Source organism: Dermacentor andersoni, chromosome 9 (assembly GCF_023375885.2).
Source record: "Dermacentor andersoni chromosome 9, qqDerAnde1_hic_scaffold, whole genome shotgun sequence".
In the NCBI taxonomy this organism is placed as follows: Eukaryota; Metazoa; Arthropoda; class Arachnida; order Ixodida; family Ixodidae; genus Dermacentor; species Dermacentor andersoni.
In genome coordinates, this window is record NC_092822.1 from 138212705 (window position 1) to 138235986 (window position 23282).

The 23282-nt window shown below is 46.3% G+C and overlaps 1 protein-coding gene across 2 annotated transcripts in view; it reads right to left on the reverse strand.

The window, feature by feature from the left end:
• Positions 1-8785: 8785 nt before the first annotated feature.
• LOC126529762 (G-protein coupled receptor-associated protein LMBRD2B) overlaps positions 8786-23282 on the reverse strand; it is a 342033-nt gene continuing 327536 nt past the window's right edge. For both annotated transcript variants that reach the window (XM_050177266.2, XM_072284303.1), the window contains exon 15: positions 8786-9249. The gene's annotated coding sequence lies outside the window, so the exon portion shown is untranslated. The remainder of the gene's footprint in view (positions 9250-23282) is intronic.

Below are 23282 nucleotides of genomic sequence, written 5' to 3' on the forward strand. Positions count from 1 at the left end.
CAAATAATCATCCACGTATCTGAAAATTTTAAGAGCAAGCCCACTCAGGTTTTGATTATTTTCTGGTCAACATATCTTAAAATATTACTGAGCACTGGTGCAACACCGGAACCTATGCAGATGCCAGCATTCTGGACACATATTTTACCTTCCCACCAGACCAAAATTGACCTTAAATAGAAATCAAGAAGCTCCAGAAAGTTTGCAACCAGAATTTTACACCTTTCAGCAAATTCCAGCTAACCTGTTTGATTGTGTATGCAGTCCTTAACAAACTGCAAGAGACGCACCTGCGGACAAGAATTGTATAGATCTTCTGCATCTATACTAAAGCCTGTCCATTTTCCCAGATTATGCTCTTGCAGGAAATGTACAACAGTCTGAGAGCTGGGAGCAAGGAATTGGTCATTGATTCTCAGCCTGTCAAGGTGTGTCTGCAGAAATTCTGAAACATGAAGCCATGATTTATATTCCGACACAATGGTTCTGAAATGGATTCCCTAAGCTTGTGTGTTTTGCACTGAAGAAGGCGCATAAAAGAAGACCTTTTTCCACCTTAACATCATTTGAGACTGTTGCCAAACCAAACTGATTCAACTTCGTGACAGCTCAACATTTTATGTCAACTATATTGGTATAAATTTCATTAAAATTTATGTCAGTGGCTGACACACCCTCCTCCGGAAAAGTGCTTTCCAACATGACAACACAATGCCCTTTTTTGTCTCCAAGAAACCTCCAAATTTCTGCCCCATACATTAGCACAGGTAGAATACAATGATTCTATGCTTGATTGTACACAATTATATATATATATATATATATATATATATATATATATATATATATATATATATATATATATATATATATATATATATATATATATATATATACTTTCTATTCACCATCCAGGGCTAGGGAACAAGAGAAGCCAGACACCACTGACCAGTTTCTGACTAAAAGAATTAATTTTTGACCTTATACATCTTGTTTTTACTGTACATGTCCCTCACCTCCATCCAGGTTCCCAACATTTATATCTAAAAAGCTTGTCTATAACCACATATATGGTCTGTCCTGAAAGTAATGTCAGTAAATTTATTGTGATGTGACTGTATGTCAGAGCGGTCTAACTGGTTGAAACTGGTAGTGACGGAATCCAGCTAAGCAGCGCTCAGTCACTCACTGTGCTCCGAACATCGGAGAGTGTTGGACGGGCCTGTTCGTGAGAGCTGTTTTTTATTCTTGTGCAAGTGAAAATGCAGCGCTCATTAGAACAAAGATTTGCGATCAAGTTTTGTGTGAAACTTGGCAATACCACTGCGGAAACTGTTGCTATGCTCAAGACTGCTTATAAAGAACATGCCCTGTCAGATTGGCAAGTGTTTCGGTGGCACAAGGCCTTTTGGAAGGCCGGGAAGAGGGCGATGACAAGAACTGTGCTGGATGGCCATCCACGACCACTACGACTGACAATGTGACACGAGTGAGGGAACTGTTGAACTCAGACCAACAATTAAATGTTCGTTTAATGGCTGACATGTTAAACATTCCGAAAACTTAAGTTCATGAAATCGTTACAAACGATATCAGCATGCGGAAGGCGTGCACAAAATTGGTTCCAAAAGTGCTCACTGACAACGAAAAGTCACGCCGCGTTGAAACGTGCGAAGAAGATCTCGACATGTGCAAACGTGAGCGAAAATTTTTGGACGTCATTACAGAAGATGAGACTTGGGTATTTGAATATGACTCGGAGACCAAAAGGCAATCATCTGAGTGGCACACACACTCGTCCCCTACCCAGAAGAAAGCCAGGATGAGCAAATCAAAGATCAAGATCATGCTCATCGCTTTTTTTTTACAACCACAGACTGGTTCATCATGAGTTTAAAGAACCTGGAACCACTGTGAACTCCAAATTTTATGTGGATGTCCTCGAAAGACTGAAACGCAGGGTTCAACATATCCGGCCGGACATTGCACACAACTGGAAGTTGCACCACGATAATGTGCTGGCCCACAGTGCCTTCATCGTCACCGACTACCTGGTTAAAGCAGGGGTGCCAACCATCCCCCAACCCCCGTACAGCCCGGGCTTGGCTCTCCCCGACTTTTTTCTGTTTCCACGCCTCAAAACACCCCTGAAGGCAATCATTTTGGGACAGCGGACGTGATCAAAGCAGCTAGCACCACAGCATTAAAGGCCATTCCGGAGGAGGACTACCGCAACGCATTCGAGAGCTGGAAGTCTCGCTGGAGCCGCTGTATTGACGCAAAAGGAGAGTATTTTGAAGATTCTTTAACTTTTTGTAACAACAAATTCAATAAATGATTTTTAATCGCCTTACTGACACTACTCTCAGGACAGACCCTGTACATGCACCTTGAAGGTATGTATGTGGAAAGCATTTCAACCTCTGCTTGCTTTTCTGGCATGGAATAAAACGGCCTTTTGTCTCTAAACCACTTACTTTTAAACTATTCCATTTGGTTCATTTTTCTAACTTCTGCAGAGTTGCATTCACAACTTTCATAGTTAACCGGCCCCATTTTCATTCTTGCTTCCTAAAATATGCCCTCCTGTCATGCTAATTTGAAGGCCTTCAGTTAGCAATGGGTATTGTATTTCAAGACTATCAGTGCAATGTTGCACGAAGAAACCTATTCTTGGAGTAAATTATTGTTCAGCTTGATATCACGATACTGCTGCATGGTTGTTATTTAACTCTGCAAGAGTCTGATCTTGCCGTCCTACCAGGAGTGTATTTCATGGGTATTATTCTCTTTATTTTGACATTAGTTTATGAGGCTCACAGATATGTATCTGTGTCAACAATAACACCTGACATTTAATTTTGTGCAACATGCACTACATTTAATCAGATAAAAGTTGCATGTTTTGTCTCTTGGACCAGTCTGCTCAGTGGTAGGAGGTGGAGACCACAAATGAGAATGGCTGGCCAAGATCTGTGGTGTATGGCCCATGTTATGCATCTGACAAGATTTCATGGCGGCAAGAAGAGATGTCAGACATGATGTGATCTTTCTAATTATTGTGCACAGAGTTATCAGCATGATAATATCCTTAATGCTATAAAGAGTACCTCCAGCAAGCAGTCTATATGCTTATGCCTTTTTGTTGCTTATGGCAACAAAATCCAACATCCTTTGAAACATGCTCACTTGCTGTCTGATGCACAAAATGAAGAACGCTGCCTTCTCTAAATTTATTAGCAACAAGAAAGCCACTCTGGAAGCAATTATATACATACACAGCAACACACACTAAAAGCTACAAATGGGTGAAAACCACAAACTAGGCTAACAATAAAAGAAACCTGACACCCAACAAGTGTTACATGTTACTCAAGTATGCACATTCAACCTGAGTTAGAGAGATAGATGGTCGACTCCCGCACTCCTGTGCATGCATCTGGATATGTTAAGCCTTAGCTACTCTTTACTATCCCCATGTTTGTGAAATCTGGTGTACAACCGCAAGAACAATGATGGCTTCACAGGTGGTTCACCTTTCAATGAGTTCTATAAGGAGGATGCATCAACTCTTCCAGCCAATGTACACATTACCACATGAAAGCAGCAGCTTATAAACAGCACAACACCATACCACACAAATTATATATTTGCCACGTGTCATTAAACTTACATCATTAAAGTACATTAGAATTGGTGCTAAGGCTGGTGCACAATATATGCATATACTTTAAACAATCATAAATAAGGCAGGAGCTTGGAATATGATTGAATGTTCTCTGAACTGCTTTGATAATACAAAAGTCAAGGCTTTGTTTTTGGCATCACCCACTCCAATTCGTTTTTTTTTTTTCAATTGAAGCATTGGCAAGGTTTGTGCCATGCGCTTCGACCGTGATTTTTCCTTGTTCACACACGGCCATGACCATAATACAAGAAAATCGCCCCAGTAACGCAGTGGTCCCTGCCTACTTTTTCATATACTTTACCGTAATACATTACGTTTGCTTCGCCGCATAACACGACTGTATTGCGGCAAAGCTGATTTTATGGCACTGACCTTATGTAACGGACCTTTTGTCCTTCTGCTGCTCGCATGAGCATAAGCTCGCAAAACCACAAAATACAGACTTGGCTTGCTGCTGGTTGATTTTCTAGCTAACATTTCGAGCCGTCCACGTTGTTTACACAAAAATCAGTGAAGTTTCTCGCGCTTCAAAAGGCAGCGTGACCACCTATAATTAAGGCAGTCATAAGCGGCAATGAAATCCACACAAGGTACATCAACTTCCACAAAGCTACTGGGCAATGCCATAAATAACTGGCACAGGGGCCACCCAGGAGCTGGCAAACACTGCGATGACATCCACACAAACTACGTCGCTTTCCACAAAGCTATTGGGCAACACGATCAGTCACAGGTGAAGTCCGCAAAACACTACATGGGCAGAACTACTACGGCCATACTCAATCACTTCGCCACAAGCTCTCACATTTAACGACATCAAACAGCTACAATCACTTCTCCACAGTCACGGGCACAGGCGAAGACCGCACGAGCAGAACGGAAGCACCGATTCAGGGCTCTCATCGCGTTCATCGCTTTAGTGCTACCTATTAAAAAATACTATACGGAGCCAAGCCAAACCATTATTTAGCGTCTATTTGGGTGAACCTAATGCTTTCGAGGCCTAAGCGTTCGAACGACCAGGGCACTATAACGCTTACCCCCCTTTCCACTCCGTCGACCGGGTCGCAGGAACGGCGGCCTAGGAAAAGTGACATCGTTTGGAAAAAAATTAAACAACCCATTACAAAGAAAGAGTGTGTCAGATGCTGTCAACAGCACGGTAGTTGATAATGTTTTACTCAGGAATGAACTTGTCAACAGCTTTAATGATTTTGTTTTGTGAAGATAAGTAGCACTGCTAATTCCTTGGTTACTTTCGATGGTGTTCCAAGGTTGCCACACTCAAGTTTCTTCAGCCTACACCTATTTCTGAGGTGACAGCACTTTTTGTGGTAGTATATGTAATCTAATGTGTTTTATTTTTTTGTGGGCCTCAGAAATAGTCATAGTAATGATGCAGACGGATTAGTAATTAGGCCTGTTAGGTAGGTACTCCATTTGATCACTTTTGCGATAACACATATTTGACAGAGCAATTTCGAGTGGTGTTCTTCCAACTAGTATATGGGTATGCCAGAGTAAAAGTATTATATAAATGAGGTGACAAGAATAGCTTTTCTAACTACTGCTCGGTCTCAATTTTGTCAGTTTTTAGAAAGACCTTGTGAAAGTTATTAATACCCGCATTGACAATTTAGTAAAAAACTTAATCTCTTTACAAAGCATCAGTTTGGATAAAAAAAAATTGGTCCACAGAAAGCACACTGCTGATTCAGAAAGAGATTGTGTTAGAGAATGTTGAAAATAAAATTACACTAGGACTTTAACTGGACTTCAGCAAAGCCTTCGATCAAGTCAATGATGCCATAATGTTAGAAAGAATGGATACACATTTCGGGAAGTTCCTCTGCAACTTTTTCGCTCTCATCTAGATAAAAGATTTTAGTATGCCAAAATAGGCAAATGCAAGTCGCGCTTGAGACAAATTGCTGCAGGAGTACCACTAGGGAGTATTTTAGTGCCTATTTTCTTTGCTATATATAAATGACACCATAAAAATAAATACCAACTGTCAATTAATTATTTATGCTGATGACTGCAGCCTTCTTTCACGGAACATATTTATCAAGTATTCAACTGAATCAAGTATGTTTTGCCTTGATCCCTGGTGCAAGGCGAACTGCTCGGCATTGAATGAAACAAACACAAAGTGCTTCATATATCGTGCACTTCGAACACTGGCTGCAGTAGCTGAGGAACTTACCCTATGTCCATACACTATCCATATTGAAACAATTGGCATCATCTTTATTGAACACGTAGAATGAACAAATAAAAGCAATAATGTTAAAATTAGTTAAATGTGTTGGTTTAATGTACTGTCATCGACATAATCTCCCAAAGAAGGATTACTATACAATGGCCTTTTTAACTCGCATCTGTGTTACTGCATGCTTCTATGAGGTAAAACTACAGCAATTAATATATGCAAACTGACAATGCTGCAAAAGAAGCTGGTTTGGGTGATTTTGAATGTTTCCTTTCTAGAGCACACTTCTCATCTTTTTAAGAAACCTTAGATATGGTTAAAAAATCAGGCTTGCATAATTGCCATTTATTATGCTCTTACAGGAAGGCAGCACTGGGCAGATGGGACACTTTTCTCAACCTGATGCACCTTGAGCGAAATCTGTTTCCCATCGCTTCCGATATAAACTGCCTTGGCATATTACATTTTCACTCAAGCACTATGGAGTGCACCGTATTCAACATGTTTTTGCCAATGACTATAAACTACTATGACTCACCACAAATATACACTTCATTCCTTACAAAAAAGAGATAAGAGCATTATCTTTGTGAAAACTGAGACAGGCTTTCTTTTATATTAGTGCTTTATCGCACTTTGTGTTTTTCTTAAATTTTATCTTGTATGCATGGCCTTCTACTGCATTTCTGCATTCAACTGTGCACAATACATTTTTGCAAGAACATGTGTCGACGTTGTCCTATCATACGTGCTAGGGCAGGTGCGTCCAGCACGATACACATCTGTGAGTGTGGAACCTCGCATCACTCGCACGATGACACTTGAAGGTGTGTTTATTTTCCCTGCTCTCGATGTTGTGGGTACGAGTGTGGCACACTATTTTCACTGCCAATAGGTGGCAGGGGTCCTGCTTCTTGGCCACTTTCTTTCACTGTATATGTTCTGGCAACACTAAAGTTCTTATTCACTGATTAGTCACCAACACATGGCAATCAACTCAAACAGCTAGCTGGCGTTGGCACGACATGTACTTCCCTTTAATTTGTTGTTGCGGGTGAGGTTGCGGGCTAGTGCCATTGTACCACCAAGTTTTTGGCCAACCCTCCAGTGTGTGCCATTGCATATAAATCATTAATACATGTACATGCTTCTTGGCTTGTTCTGGGCATGGGCCACAGCATGGATATTATAATCAATGCGTGAAAGAGGTAGTAGGTGTTGACATGTGGTCTAATTGTTAAGAGCATCGGGGTGGGGGGAGGGTCAATGTTTCAATGCCTTCACTGGACACGCTTCATTTTATTTAAGTGAAGGGGAATCTACTCGGCAAGAACCCAACCAGCGACCGACCGACAGACAGCAGACTGACTGACCTTGGCGAGAACATGGGATGGTAGGCAATGAAAGCTTTGCCTTGAACAAGCCAAAAGAACTGATGCTCCTCCATTGATACCTACCATCGAGTCTACTAAAGACTGCGATAACTGGCATTTTTTTTAAACAGGAATGATGGCATAGTAAAACCAACTGTGAGAATGGTTTGTGGAAGTGGGAATTTTATTTAGAACCATCTTCATACATTTAGGAAAGAATGCGAGAGAAATGTACTAAATGGGAAAAAGTACAATCCAAACCAACTAAAAAACGCCAGCTAGCTCTTTGAGTTGATTATCGTATGTTGGTTTGGGTTAACTTCCCTGTAGTTAAACTCTATATAATGTGAGCCTTTGTGCCAATTGTTCCTGCTTAAGACCCCAACATGTGCCGAGCTGGTTGAGCCCGAGCGGCCCGAGACATGCATTGTTGTTTTTGCGACTTCGGCAAGCTTACGTTTTCGCTTCTCGAATTCGGCCAGGATCAGCAGCTTCGCAGGAAGTTTTGACGTGCCCACTCGGCACGAGGTGCTGATGTGCATCGAGATGGTGTGGCCTGAGCAATCCGAGCCAGACCGTGTCTGATTCTTATTGCGTAGTGTTTTAAGGGGGTGATGGGAAACCAAAACGAAGTGGAGTCACTGGGCAACGCTAGAGTACGATGCCTATGATGCTGCTAGAGTGAAACATCATGATCAATTCGTGCCACCTGCAGCAAGGAAAGATGGCACGTGCTTTGGGATATCACCTACCAAAAGCCTGCAGTGTGCTTCCAAAGGTACTACGTTCCATGCGCTGAAGATGCTTATTGCGTTAGGGTTGGTGGCGATAGCTGGATGTGGCATGTGACGACCCAGGAGGTCGTCATCTGCTGGGTCGTCACATGGAAGCTCAGCGTGTGCTGGCATTTTCATGTGAGATGGTCAAGCGAGTATTAAGGGGAAGTTTCTGCAGCAGGCGGCCACTGTTTTTGATCATGCACCTCACGCCTTTTCTTGTTTGCATGGAATCTAGTGGCCGGAAAATGTACAACATAAAAGTTAGTGCTGAAAGACTGTGTTTTGCAGGAATGAATGAATGGCAAAATATCGTAACTGTATTGGGTCATTTTGTTGTTCTCGGTCGCAATGGGAACGTATCAATGAGGTGCTACTGTTTTAGGAAAGGTGGTAGCAGCAACTTCATGACGTGGATATTTCTGTGTATAACAATGGCATTTCACACCCCACACATTACTTGGTCGCAGCAGTTCCATTCAGTAACACGAAAGCTTGCAGGTATGCTCAACCAGTCTGAATAGCAAATTCTTGCTTTTATACACACCAACACGCACGGTTGCATTGTTATGGTCGTTAGGCATGGCTGTACTAGTACTGTTATGGAGAGAATGCCCACTGAATATGCAAAAAGGAATACGGACTGTGTTTGACAAGCAGGGATCATCATCATTCATTTGGATGTATGCTATAGGTATCATGATAAGCAGAATAGAGTGTTAGCCCTGACAAAGTATTTCAACCTGACCCTTGCACTGAGCATGTTTATTCACACTATAATACATACCTAAAAGGTCAATAAATAGAATAGATCACATTTCTTGCTTCCTGATTAACACTGTTACACTCATTACTTCCTCCATGACATAAATAACAAGAATAAACCGATTTCACAAGTGGTCTGACACACCGTTTCAAAAATAAATCTGCGAAACAATAAGAAAATTGAACATGGCCATTCTGCTATGAGTTTATCTCTGTAAAATGGCAATGACAAAGCTAGGAAGCTTTTTACACAGTGTGGATGCAACAGGATTCAACAATGGTGCTGTGTACATGTCTACACATCAGTTGGTACGCAACACAGAGCTACTGTTATGTACACTGCTGAAGGCATTGAAACCTTCATCAAACAATGTTGAGAATTCTTGCTTGAAAACAACATGATGGCAGTCACAAAATGTTGTATGGCACAAACACCTGCAAAAGTAAAAACAGAAAAAGAAAAGATGGGCAGGAATATTTTTTGCAGACTTTTGGCAACTAGGGCAACAAACCAATAATGCAATACTATGAAACAATAGCTGTTGACAAAGTAGACCTAGCTAATGGAGATGTGTCAAGTGTTAGAGAGCAACCACTGACAGGAAAGAAAAATGATGCACAAATATGCAGTAGGTGTCTGTACATGAATGCATCAACTGAATTTGCATAGATGCAAAATCAACTTGGAGTGCACACAGTAGTTGAAAACGGTGGGGGCTCCTCACAGAACACAGTTTATATTGCTGCACTAGAAATGTCACAGAGTTAACTAGTAAGCATTTACTCCAGCGCATTATTATTATTGGTGGTGGTTTGCGGTTTTACATTTACAACGAAGATGTAGCTACACTTTTTTGTCATGCCCTAGCCTTCTAGTCACTACTGGTACATAGAAACCAGCCAATGGGGAAGCCCCTGCACAGCTGCAAAACATGAGTAGAAACCATGGCACAGCTATGCCTAACACGAGGCTCACGCACAAAAAAGGTGCAGCCATTTATAAATTCGTACAAAAAGAGCAGAAAATCTTGGCAAGTACTGGCCAAGGCATGTGTTGTGTTTTCAGACTCTGCATTCACTTGGACAGAGGTGTCCAGCCATGACTTCTTTCTTGTGTGCATTGAAAGCTGAGCTGTGAACGACTATTGCACTGTGCACCACGTGTATTTCCTGCTGCTGAGATTTATGCCATCCGTCTGCTGCCCTGTACAACAAAGTGACTGGTTAGCATGTCTAGTTACAATCCCCAGTAGTGAGCAATGTTTTACAACAGATGGCAAAATCCACTGACCAGCTGTGTGATCCACTTTCCTCAGCAGAAAAGCAACCAAGCGTCACTATGGTAGCTAATTTTTAGCTAAAGCAAGTTGGCAGGCTAGTTGGTATGGATTCATGATTACAATGTGCAGAGCAAAGAGGCAATAAGGCAATTTCCATTCCTTTATCTATCAACTTGCTCAGTTCACCCTACTCCTAAACTTCCATTCCCATCCACGCGTGCAAAACCTTCAAAATGTGCAGTAATACAATTTTGTCTCACTAAATCTCTGTTCGAGTCCTGCAGCGGGTAGCGAGAAGGGTAGTGAGAAAGTAAGCAGTTGACACAGCTTCTTCTGCCCCTGAATGATTGGAGAAACTCTGCAAGAAATGAGAGTCTGTCTTGTCCACCTGGGCTCTCTTTCTTCCACATAATTTTCCCACTTAGTGCAATGAAATCTACAAGAAGGTCAACTCAGACAAGAAAGAGACAACCATCTGCCTTATACAGCACTGAAAACAATTTGTGGATCCTGTAAAAACGTTTTGTATTCGATGCCCTTGTTGGGCAAAAGAACATATATTGGTCAGACATGTTAATGTATTAGTAGCATGCACGCAAGCATCATTAAAATGCTATAAAAGCTACGTCAGGCCATTTAGGCATACATTGCCGAGAGTGCGGCTGTGCACAAATCTTTGAAAAAACTTCTATATATTTTCAATTGGTCCCAAAGTAATACCTGTGTCACACGGGCCCATTTAGAAGGCCTTCCAGTCGACGGCCTTCAAAACGCCACAACTCTATCGACTCAAAGGAGTCATCGTGCTGCTACACGGCACTTTTGAAAGGCCGTTGAGTGGTTTAGGCGTTTCTTGCAAAATTGTGTGGCGCTGCAAACCTTCATTTTCGTTTTCATGTCACGAAAAGTTAAACAACATTAAAACCACTTAAAAGCACTATAATTTCTTTCATCTTTGTTTATACATTAAAAAAATTTGTTTATACATTGCCATACATATAAGTTTAGTTTTTAAGTTGTTGAGTAGCGAAACTGCAGCAACGTTTGCGCCGCTCGATGCGACTGCCGTTTTGGTGTGTGTTTACATGTTTCAAACTTCAAAGTGCGCTATGGTGCGCTATGACTGCACTCTTGCTCTGCTGCTAGGGTGACAGAGAGACAGAGGCTCAAGATGACAAGGCTGCTATGATATTCTATATATAGTATTTTTAGAGCATTTGGTTTGATTTGTTTTTTCTTACCGTGAGTAAGAGCACACTGTGAACGAGAGGGCATGTTAGTGCTGTTTCCGCTTCTGTTGCTCAAAGGCCATTCAGATTTCGATAGAGTTGTAGGGTGCTCCGCTGACTCGATAGAACTATTGACTCGGCGGCCTTCGAAACCGCCTGCGTAGCAGCTTGAACTTGACCTTTGAGTCAACCGACTATCAGTTGGAAGGCCTTCCAAATGCCTGTGTGACACGGGTATAAGATGACAAGATAAATTATTGAGGCTTAAGAAATTGCAAGAATGAAAGAAAAGCACATGAGCATGTCTTCAGTGTCGCTATCGGATAAGGAGGTGCAGTTTCTTGAATTATCACTATAGCCCTTCGCAGTCTGTTTTTATTACACTAAGGACACATGTACCACTGAATGCTGATACAGTAAGAATTAAGTAATTCAGATTTCAAGGGACCAAAAAAAGTGAATTATCGTTCTGTTTACTGTGCTATACTGTTACACGAAGGACAAAAAGAGACTGACACACATGTGTGCCTCCTTTAAAGATGAAAGCCCTATGCGAAAAAGCAAATAATAGCATAGAAAAATCAGCCAGAAACAAATGCGAAATAAAGCATGCAGACAGGCATTTGGAATGTGTCGATAACATTGTCTACAAGATCACTTTCACGTGCGGAAAATCAAACATAGGGCAGATAGGCTGTGTGGGATTTTCACTCATGCTCTTGGGACAAAGGAACGACAACACAGTAGTGCAAACAATCACAAGGGCATTTATTGCACCTTTCATAGACCAATGCCTGCTAGCCGAGTTGCTATCCACAAAACATACCGATGGGCGCGCGACAAATTGCAGAAGTCCGACTCACCGTGACCGGATAACGAGCGAATATGTTCACCCCATGCTGGACACCAACGCCTGGTCGTTTGCGCGTACGGTCGGGCGAATGGTGGCGCGTCCGAACGAGGCCTCGCGAGACGGTCTCGCAGAAGCATAGAGCGGAGCACGCGCGGGACGTCCGCGCCTCCTGACGAACCCAAGCCAGAGAGAAAGAGCCTTCTCCTTTCCGTGCCCAAGTAACCCCACTGTTAAGCGCGGGATACATGGAGCGTTCTTTCACGGCGAACATCGCGCGGCGGAAATAGACGCGGCGGGACGACGCCGGTGGTTCGCTGGCTTCGCTTACATGCAGCGACAAACGGGCGGATGCCGCCGCGCGCCCGCCGCATTGTTGCCAGACTTTGCGAATGTGTTTCTGGATAACAAAAAAAGAATAAGCTGAATTTTTATTGTATTATTAGTTGTTAATGACTAAACAACTTCGAAAAAAGTTTCATAGAGGCGCTTACCAATGATTTCTACACATTTCATTTAGCTGTGAGCATTTTAGCGGGCTGGCTTTGCGCTGTCTGGCGGGTCTGGCTACGTTGAGTGAGCGGGCACCTGCGATCACCGCGGAGTGCAGGCGTTGCAGAAGGTTTTGTGGATCTCCAAGAGCGACGTTTACTTTGCGTAAAAATAAATTGTGGTTATTGATGTTTACTTCAGTGTCAGTTCCTGTTTTAAAGCCTCCTCCAAGAACTAGCGTTTTGTACTGCAGCTGGAGAGGATAGAATTATCGATATTTGGCGTGAAATGGGCGGCTCTCGTTCCGAGCGTGATCCTAAAGTAACTTGGTAAAAAAAACAAAATTTAGAATACTTACTATTCTAAACGCGCGGTGTAAACAGCGCCTGAAGCTGCTGCACCCAAACACGCGTCCTGGCGCCCAAAACATTCCGTGTGTGCACGCACACATAGATCGCGCACTGGTTTTGAAAACTATATACTGAGATAAAGGGGAATGAAAAAGAAATAAAACAACAACAGGAAAGCAGGAGGAATGAGTTTGATGGGACATCAAGGGCGCAAGAATTATATAACTATCCTACAATTAGAACGACAATAAGTTGGCGCGACGAATATATAAATCAACGCGGTCGTGTACCGAAAGCACAAAGGGTGGTATCATCGGGTGATCACTTCCGCATATAAATTTGTTTTCATCAGTACCAACATTGTGAACTTACCTTCCGGATCGGTTCCGATATCGGCGATGATCTCTGTCCATGCCGCAGCTTTCTTTCGCTGGTCCTTGTAGTCCTGGCGACCACAATCCCAAATTATGCCACGTATTTGCACTGCTGAAATGAGCTTATCATTGTATTCTAGTCTCGCTGCTTTCGATGACTTTGCCATGGTTGCAGTGCTGTCCCTAGAGCACTTGGATATTGTGCAGCCTCCGCGCACCTCTTGTATCCGCGACAACCGTATACCGAGTGGGCGCTTTCTCTTCGTACCAACGTTTGGCTTGTCTGGAACACCCGCTTTCTCTGTAAACTATTCTCACGCCTTTCGGCATTTCACGTGGAAGCAGAATCCTTCGGTATCTTCACATGTGCGCTCCTTGGACGCTCCCCGGTGCCGTGCGTCACCATGTGTGTCTCATTAGTTTCGTCTGCCGCTCACCTCAGGGCATACAGCTTGCCGTGTACCCTTCTGGATTTCATTAGGCTTTTAGCGTAGCAGTTTCAGTTGTCCCTTTGTATGCTATCTGTGACGCGCAAGACCCGCGGCAAGCCAGCCCAAGACCCATGACGAGGAGCCGCAGTTCTCGGAGGCCAGGCGCGGGATCGACGGTAGTTGACTGAGCGACGAACAGGTGGCGTGAGTGCGGGGAGGACAGCGGCGCGAGCGTGCGGGAGGAGAGTGGAAGAAAGGGGAAAAACTCGGAGTGTGGTTGTGTGGTGCGGAAGGTTGGCGTGCCGGAAAATAAAGCGGTAGTTCGGGACCACGTGTGGCGTGTCGTCGATCGTGACAAGTGGGGGCCCGTCCGGGATCTACGTGAACATGGAGACAGTGGACGTTCCCGAACAATTGGTACAGCATCTGCTGGGGCAGACGAGCGGATCTACCATGGAACGCGAGCAAATCGCGGCAGCTGTCAGACAAAGACTGATGGCGGCCGAGGCAGTGCCTATGGGTTCTACGACAGCGGCGGCGGCGGTTCAACCGGTGAGCGACTGCGCTCCGCGCTCCACAGGCGGTCAGCCAGGTCAGCCTCCAAGGTTTAAGGGGTTCAACGACCATCAGTCCCCCGAGGAATTTTTGGACCGGCTTGAAACGTTTTGTTTGGTCAGCGGTGTCGCAGCTGACAAGAGGCTTACGCACATTGTGCCTGCTGCGCTGGAAGGTAGCGCGAAGTTGTGGTGGCGATTCGTGAACTCGTTTGCGTCGTGGGAGGAGTTCACTGCGGCGTTTATTGCGGAATTCTCCTCCATTGACGCGAAGCGCCGCTTGAAACAAGAGCTGGAGCACCGGACGCAACATCCCCAAGAAAATTTAAAGGAATTTATTTATACCATCGCGGCCTACTACGACCGGATTAGCGGCGAAGTGCCCGAGTCGGAAAAGGTTGACCGCGTGCTGCGGCAGATGCACCCGCAACTCCAGGATCTGGTGGAGGGAAGACAGTTCGGCAGTCTCGCGGAGTTGGCGAAGGCCGCTGACGGTCTCATGGAGCGTTTCTGGAGGCGCATGCAGTACAAGCCACCACCACCCCCGACTGACCAAGTCGCGAGAGACTTGGCCTTCCAATCGACTATAAACGTGGCCGGCGTGCCGGGAACACAACCCGGAGGGTTGATCACAGCGGCTGCCGCGCCGTTCCAGTATCCGCCGGCGGCATCCCCCTGGCCGTTGCACCCCGCGGCGATACAGCCCTCCTACCACCGAGACCAATTGCACGGATTGGCCGCATTCGCCACAAGGACGCCACATCTCTCAACGCCGTCACAGCACCAAAGGTACCAGCCGCGTGACCAAAGAGAATTCAACTGCCATCGCTGCGGAGGCGTCGGTCACATGGCCCGCGAGTGCCCTACAGGTCGGCGTGGCGGCCCACCCCGCTGCTACCAATGCAACGGGATCGGACATATCCGCTCTCAGTGTACGGGAAACGGGGGACGGTAGGTGCTGCACCGGCAAGCACCTACGAGACTGCGCTGCAAGTAGCGGCCTTGGCCGGCAACAAGGAGCCTCTCCTGGAAGTGCAGATCGGGAGGACGACGTTCCAGGCCCTACTGGACACAGGCTCGAGTGTGAGCTTGCTTGGATTGCCGGCGGCAAGGGTAGCGGTCGAGGCGGGCGCCAAACCCAAGACACAGGAACAAGCACTCCGCCTGGCAACAGGTTGGTCTCAGTCGACGACTTCCCTCAAGTGCAAAATAAAGTGGGCCACAAGCAGCCGCAATCAACGCTTCCTGTGTGTGCCAGACTTGTGTCGGGACATTGTGCTGGGCAGAGATTTTTTAACAGCAACAGGCATCTCTTTACATGTATCGCTGGGTGGGTGGACGATTGGAACCGATCCACAGTGCATGGTGCCATTTGCTAAGCGTGAAAAGGACCCAGCGACAGCACTTGCAATAGAAGATGGAGAGTCGTACCACTTGCACAGCCTCTTTGAAGAAGTGCTTGTAGTTCCAGGCATAGAGAACATGCATCAGGCTGGCACCAGGGAACTACACCCAAGCATGAGTAAAGTTCTCGATGACTTTAACCATCTGTTTACTACAGTTGCGGGATGTACCACCCTGGCTCAGCACCTCATTGACACGGGGGACAGTGCGCCCGTGAGATGCAAGCTACGTCCAGTGAATGCGAAGAAGCAGAAGATCATTGAGGGCTGTGTGGATGACCTCCTACAACAGGGCCTTATAAGACGAAGCACCAGCCCATGGACTAGCGCCCCAGTGCTCGTTGCAAAGAAGTCTGGAGGCTACCGGCTCGCTGTGGACTACCGTCCGTTAAATGCACGCACCCGAGTACCTGCCTACCCAATGCCTCGAACTGACTGGCTGCTAGCGCAGTTGGGCCGAGCAATGTGGTTTTCCAGCTTTGATCTCTCCCAAGGGTTTTTCCAAATTCCTGTTTGCAAGGCTGACATAGCTAAAACGGCCTTCATTTGCCATCAAGGTACATTTGAATTTACGAGGATGCCCTTCGGGGTGGCAGGTGGTCCAGCAACTTTTCAAACCCTAATGGACCGGGTGCTGCAGGGAATCAATCACCACTTTGCTATGGCATTTTTAGATGATGTCCTTGTATACTCAGAGACACTGGAGAAACATGTTGAACATGTAAGGGAAGTGCTACAACGCATTGAGGGTGCTGGCCTTACGATTAATCCAGATAAAGTACAGGTCTGCCGTCAGTCCCTCAAGTTTTTAGGTCACATCATCTCCCCTGGGCAGTGCAGACCAGATGAGGACAAGGTGCGTGCAGTGCTGGATTACCCTAGACCCAGTACAGTTAAGCAGCTGCAAGCCTTCCTGGGACTTGCCGGCTACTATAGAAGCTTCATCCCTCACTTTTCACTGACGGCACATTCACTGACCAACCTTTTGAAGAAGAACGAGCCATGGCAGTGGGAGGAGTGCCAAGAACAGGCTTTCACTGCACTCAAGCAGGCCTTAGCTCAGGATGCTGTTATAAGCCTCCCAGATCTAAATCGACCCTTTGTGGTGGAGACAGATGCAAGTGGCATTGGCATTGCAGCTGTGCTGCTGCAGGCTGGCCCTGATGGTCTGCAGCCTGTTTCCTTCATTAGCAGAGTCCTTACAGCAGCCGAGAGCCATTATACTGTCCAGGAGTGGGAATGCCTGGCAGTAGTCTGGGCAGTGGACAAGTTCAGGGCATATCTTGAATTTACGGAGTTTGAAATACACTGTGACCACTCCTCCCTGGCATGGATGTTTCATACCGACCAAGCTTCACCCAGGGTCAAGCGTTGGGTTCTTCGGCTGCAGGGCTTCAACTGCCGAATCAAGCACAGACGAGGGCTGGCAAACATACCCGCTGATGCCTTGAGTAGAGCCCCTCTCCAGTGTGAAGACAACCCAAGTGACAACCTACATGAGACGCTGTTCCCCATTGCTGCTCCAGAACCTGAAGGCAAAATTACATTTGATGAAGTAGCTGTGGCCTCGGAGGTTGACTCTTCGCTGCTGAGTGACACAACACAGCTGGTACAAGAACAGGCTCGTGATGACCGCCTCTTAAAGCTGAAGGCAGTGGTCCAAGGGACTCAGCTCCCAAGTTCGGACCCTGATCATCGCCTCTTTCGTGATCTGGCCGAAACAACGGAACTGCAGCCAAGCGGATTGCTGGTTCAGCAAAGAGGCAACCACAAGGTAGCGTGGTTACCTAGTCACTTGCGGCAGCTGGCACTGAAGGTGGCCCACGACCATCCCACTGCAGGCCATGCTGGATTTTTCAAAACTCTGAGGCGTGTGGCTGCACGATTCGTCTGGCTGGGCATGCGAGCAGATATATCAAAGTATGTGCAGTGCTGTACTGTCTGTCAGCGCACAAAAGCTCGGCGCAAGAAACCAGAGGGCCTCATGAGCAGTCAGTGGGCAACATCACCCATGGAAGAGCTCAGTGTTGACATTATCGGGCCCTTGCCATCTACACCCCGGGGCCACAAATACTTGCTGGTAGTTATTGACAAATTTACGAAGTTCCCAGAGCTTTTCCCTCTACGAGCAGCAACAAGTGCGAAAATACTGGAGTGCATGGTGCAAGTCTTCTGCCGCCATGGCACACCTGTGGCCATCACCAGTGACAATGGCAAGCCCTTTGTTAGCACACTATGGCGCAACCTCTTGAAACACTGGGGCATCAAAGATCGCCACACAGTGCCTTACCGGCCGGCTGGCCAAATGGTGGAGCGTCACAATGGCACAATTAAGCAGTGTCTACGGGCATACTGCTCCAACCACAAAGACTGGGACCGGCACATACCTGAGATCGCCCTTGCCATGCGTACTGCCGAGAGTGTTGTCACCGGATATACTCCAGCATTGTTGTGTTACGGCCGCGAGTTGCGCACCCCATGGGAACCTACAAGCGACAAGGAAGACACAGAGCCTCCAAAAGCAGCACACCATGCACTTGCTGCGGAACTCCAGCGGTGCCTTGGAGAGGCCCTCCAGTATGCTCGGTCACATCAGGCAGCTGCTTGGAAGGTGCAGAAATCCTGTTACGACCGTCATCGTCAGGCAACAACCATCAAAGAGGGTGACCTTGTGCTCCTGGATTCCCATACCTTGAGTGATGCGGCCAAGGGCGTTTCGGCGAAATTGGCACCGCGGCGAAGTGGACCTTATTGTGTAATCAAACGATTAGGTGACAATAACTTTGTTTTGAGCGATCCTGCTACAGGACGTCATCGAACTACTGCCCATGCTGATCAGTTGATGCTCTACCATGAGCCATGGCCCCTCCCTACCAGCACAGCTTCACGATTCGAGGGGGGGGAGAGTTGTGACGCGCAAGACCCGCGGCAAGCCAGCCCAAGACCCATGACGAGGAGCCGCGGTTCTCGGAGGCCAGGCGCGGGATCGACGGTAGTTGACTGAGCGACGAACAGGTGGCGTGAGTGCGGGGAGGACAGCGGCGCGAGCGTGCGGGAGGAGAGTGGAAGAAAGGGGAAAAACTCGGAGTGTGGTTGTGTGGTGCGGAAGGTTGGCGTGCCGGAAAATAAAGCGGTAGTTCGGGACCACGTGTGGCGTGTCGTCGATCGTGACATATCTTTGCTAGCATCGCTTTTTCTATACGTACGCCGACAACAGCATGTGCAAGCTGTGACGCGGAAGTCAGCAATTTATAAAAGTTACTTTATTTAGTGTACGCATTTTTTTTTATTTGCTTTCGTACGTTTAATTTCTTTTCTCGTTCTTGCTACCGGCCATTTTTGATGATGTGCCTCAGTCGAAAAACGATGCGGGGCCATCAACAATCTTTCCCGATGTTCCAGAGTATGAATGGAAGCCTACTACTTGGAAAAGAGAAGAGCGCAATCTGTGTAATCAAGCACCACCAAGAGTTGCGAAAAGACGAAATATTGTTCACATTAGCCAGTGCTAGCTCATAGCACCCACGCGACGGTTATAGTGACGCTGGCGTCACCAGTAAATTCAAAGAGTATAATGCCCCATCACCCCCGACGAAAGTTAACTTCTTAAAACGAGGAAATGTTATTGAGCACATCGGCACCAAATTTTTTCTTTTTTAGACTTCCATGATGTACTTATTGGAGTCCGCCGAGTTTACTGCAATTTGACGTTGTAAATATGGGCAAAGTTTACCTTTGCTGTCACTTATTTTCCTGCATTTCGAGTAATAATCAGCACTTACGCAGAATAAAGGTTTTAAGCAGGATATTTCACACTAATTGCAATTTTTGAAAGGGTTGGTAAGAAAACTGTACCGCATATATAATTATCTCTTTCGTGAGCACGCCACTTAAGTTTGTAGAAGAAAAATATGTATACACAAATTTGTACTCTTCATTTAATGCTCTGAAACATTCAATATTCGGCTGTAACGATCGATGGTGTCCTTTTCACGCGCAGAGAGACCAAAAGTGCGCGTCCAAACAAGCGCAAACGCCCACATTCCGTCACTCCGCGCGGCCGCGCGACGGACGCTCCCACGGAGGCACCAGCTAAAAAGGAAAAACACACAAAACGTTCGGCGGCCACCGGAAGTCGGTGGGAGTTCGATTGTCGCGACGCCTGGTGAGCACGAGAGGCACTCCCGCGACTTCCGCCGGCGTCGATCGCCGGGCGTCGGTTTTTCCGATCGGTCCGGATAGCCGGCGGGAGTCAAATTTTTGGACGCCGAGGGGCGAGCGTTCGACGCCGGGCGTTTTTCGCCGCCTGGACGCCGGTTTTTCGCTCCATGTATCCCAGGCTTTAGGTGGCATTAGCAGAGCCACACTCGTGCCAGCTCTCGCAATGCGCTTCAACCACACCGACTGCCGCGGGCACCAGGCCACGCGGCGAAGCCAGATTACAGGAGATGGGAGCTATGCGGGAAAACAACATATCGGGGGATGCGTGGGAGTCACGCATCCCCGCATCCCCCCCAACCTTAAATCACTACATATTCCGGCGAAACATGTCACACGGTCTAACATCAACGCGTGCTTCGCGAACAATGTAGTACATGCAACAGTGGCCACGCCGAGGAAATGTCCACACACTGTCCACAACATGCGAGCCGACATTGTCCTTGGGTACACCGCTAGCGTCCACTGGTCACAGCAGCAGCCCTGCAGCCTCGACGGCACGATTCCAGGCCAGGACTCCTGAAATGGCGACGCCGTAGTCGGTACGAGCAAACGTCACTCGCACGAACGCGCACTGCTGGCGAGAGCCGCAGTAGATGTTAGTGACCGCCGGCTGTTTTCTCTGCTGCCGAGGGTTGTGAGCCGGATACAGGCGGCCGCCGAAGTCGCTGCACCGAACTATGGTGGCTAGAGGGGGAGGTGTCGGCATCGGAGTGCCCGAGAGGCGGCATTTTTTCAGGACGATGTGGTGGCGCTGCTGTCGGCTCCGAGATGCATTCCGTACGCTGGCTAAGGTCCGCTGCGGTTGTTTGGTTCCGCTGTGAAGTGTTTTCTCGCTCCGCGGCTTGTTGGGGCGCAATACGCGTATCGGAAAATCATTTTAAAGGCTAGGCGACTTTATCACTGCAGCTGGCCTGACGTACTACTAAATTTTGGTCATTTTATCGCCGTGCGTTAGCTTCGCGCTCAGTGCAACACTTATGAAACCCATGATTCCTCTGAACAGAGAAAGCTTCCGCAGTAGGTGGTCGTTTGCGGTTTGCCAGTGCAGCATTTTCATTTTAAGGGACTATTATAGGGTGCCGTATGCTGTTCTGCCTGGCGTGACTTTATTAGCGCCATGAGCTATAGGCGCTTGTCCTAATCGTCTACTAGATGGTGTGCACCTCGGCACTTGAAACTCGAGTGAACCAGGATTATTTCAAGTTTATTTAATTTTGCAATGAAAGGTTGAACTGTAGACACCAATGGTCAAAACTGAGCATAATGAGAGCGCAAAGAGAAATTTGGTTTCGAATATTATAAACCAGCAAAGAACCAAGTCCACGTATGTGGCATCACTCAGAAAATCCCAAGAATGACTTAGAAAAAAAAAAGAATATTTATTGTTAATAAAATAATGCACATGATCCACTGTATATACATGATTGCTAGCTCTCAAACAAACAATATGACACAAAATGGAGCGCAAATTCAATATATATTGGAGGTATATACCCAGAAATGATGAACAAGGTGCAGTGCAAACGATAATAATTTGTCGGGTGGGAAGTTCTGTTCAGATATGCAGATATTTCTGGGCATACAATGTGATGTGAACAATTCCTGTTCTATATACATATTCAGATGCTTTGTCTTGGATGCTGATATAAACTTTGCAGTTATGTTGAGCGCCAGTTTGAGGTACTTCATTTTTTCTCGTTTCCCTTGCTTCGATGCGTTCTCTCCTGTGACAAGGAAGTGCAACCTCGTGATAACAAAAAACCGTATCACTTGGTTGGTGATTTCTACGCGATGTTGTGCACAGCCAACCGTATGCAGCTTATTTATTGACAGGCAAGAAATCAGGTCCATAATGCTGTCAGCCTTCAACTTTTTGAAGCTGAAACAATGCGTGAAGGCATCTTCCATCGCAGCAACCAAGTCTTTTAGTGCGTGAGATGGGTAAAGTAGGCCACCTCTATCCATGTGGTTGGTTAGGCACGACTCTTCCGGAAACAAGCGAGAGTCTTTTGCATGAAGCAACAGCTGAGAGCACTCTTCACACTTTGTTCTAATTAGCATTTTTCTGGCCACATACCCACTAACGTAGTAGGTTATGCGAGAGTCGCTATTTGAGCCTACCATTTCACGATGATCTGGGATCGCATCACGTGCCTTTACCATCTTGTGAACTTCATTTAGGTGGCTCACATCCAGGAGATCATGCAGCTTCCTTTGCATGTCGACCAAATTTTTGCAGTGGCGTGGGTCAAGCAGGCTACTGAGAACTCCTTGTGACGTATTGCCGCTGGTAGGTGACCGGGCCAAGCTATAGAAACTCAGGCAGTTAACAGAAATCAAGAATTGCGCTGGGGTGGGGTGGTCATTGCAACCTGACATTTGCCTTAATATACCAAACAGATTTTCAAGGGCGTCCTGGCACAAATGTGAGGTCATCAAATAATTGAAGCCTAATGTCTCTGTGACGTAAGTCAACAGGGAGAGTGTGCTGGAGAGGGTTACACGGAGGCCTTCAGCTGTTCCTTGGCTCAGGAACCCACCCTGCTTTCCGATTGCTTGCTCCCACATATCAAGAAAATCCAAGAACTTTTTGATGTGTTTGGCTTGTTCACTGCCTCGTCTCAAACTCTTCCGGCTGTACCTAGACGTCATCACATCAATTAGGTCCCTCATCATAGATACAAACAATGAGGTTGCCGTTGTACTGCCAGGACCATAGCGGGTCTCCACTTCATTCTTGTATATATAAAGGCCCCTCAATACCTCGTCGCTGAAGAACCTAAACGCCAGGTTCACTCGCATCTTTTCAAATCCATTTGGCTGGCAAACAGCCATGGTTACATGTGGCATTGCTCTCAGCCGTACTGTACTTGCAGTGTCAAACTTCCAAGCTTCCTTCATGTACTCGTTGCCCACTCTTCCATTAGGTGTCAAGAGCCCTTTCGATGCTATGGAATTACGCACACATTTAACAAGATGAGGGAAATCCAAAATGAAATGTAGGTATCTACTTGTATCCACTGGGTGCTGTACTTTAGACACCATATTTTTTAGACTTCCGCTAATGCCAAAAATTTTGCACATGCTTCTATTCCATGAAGCGCCATTGCATGTGACGAAATCAACAGAGTCCAGATTTCTCAGAGCAGATCACAGTATCAACAATTATTCTGGACAGCAGATCCGCTTTCACATTACCTCGCAAGCCGAAAACCCCAAGAATTTGTTGCCATTTGCCGGTGAATGGCTGAAACAAAATCACCAGCCCATGGTCACAATGCACC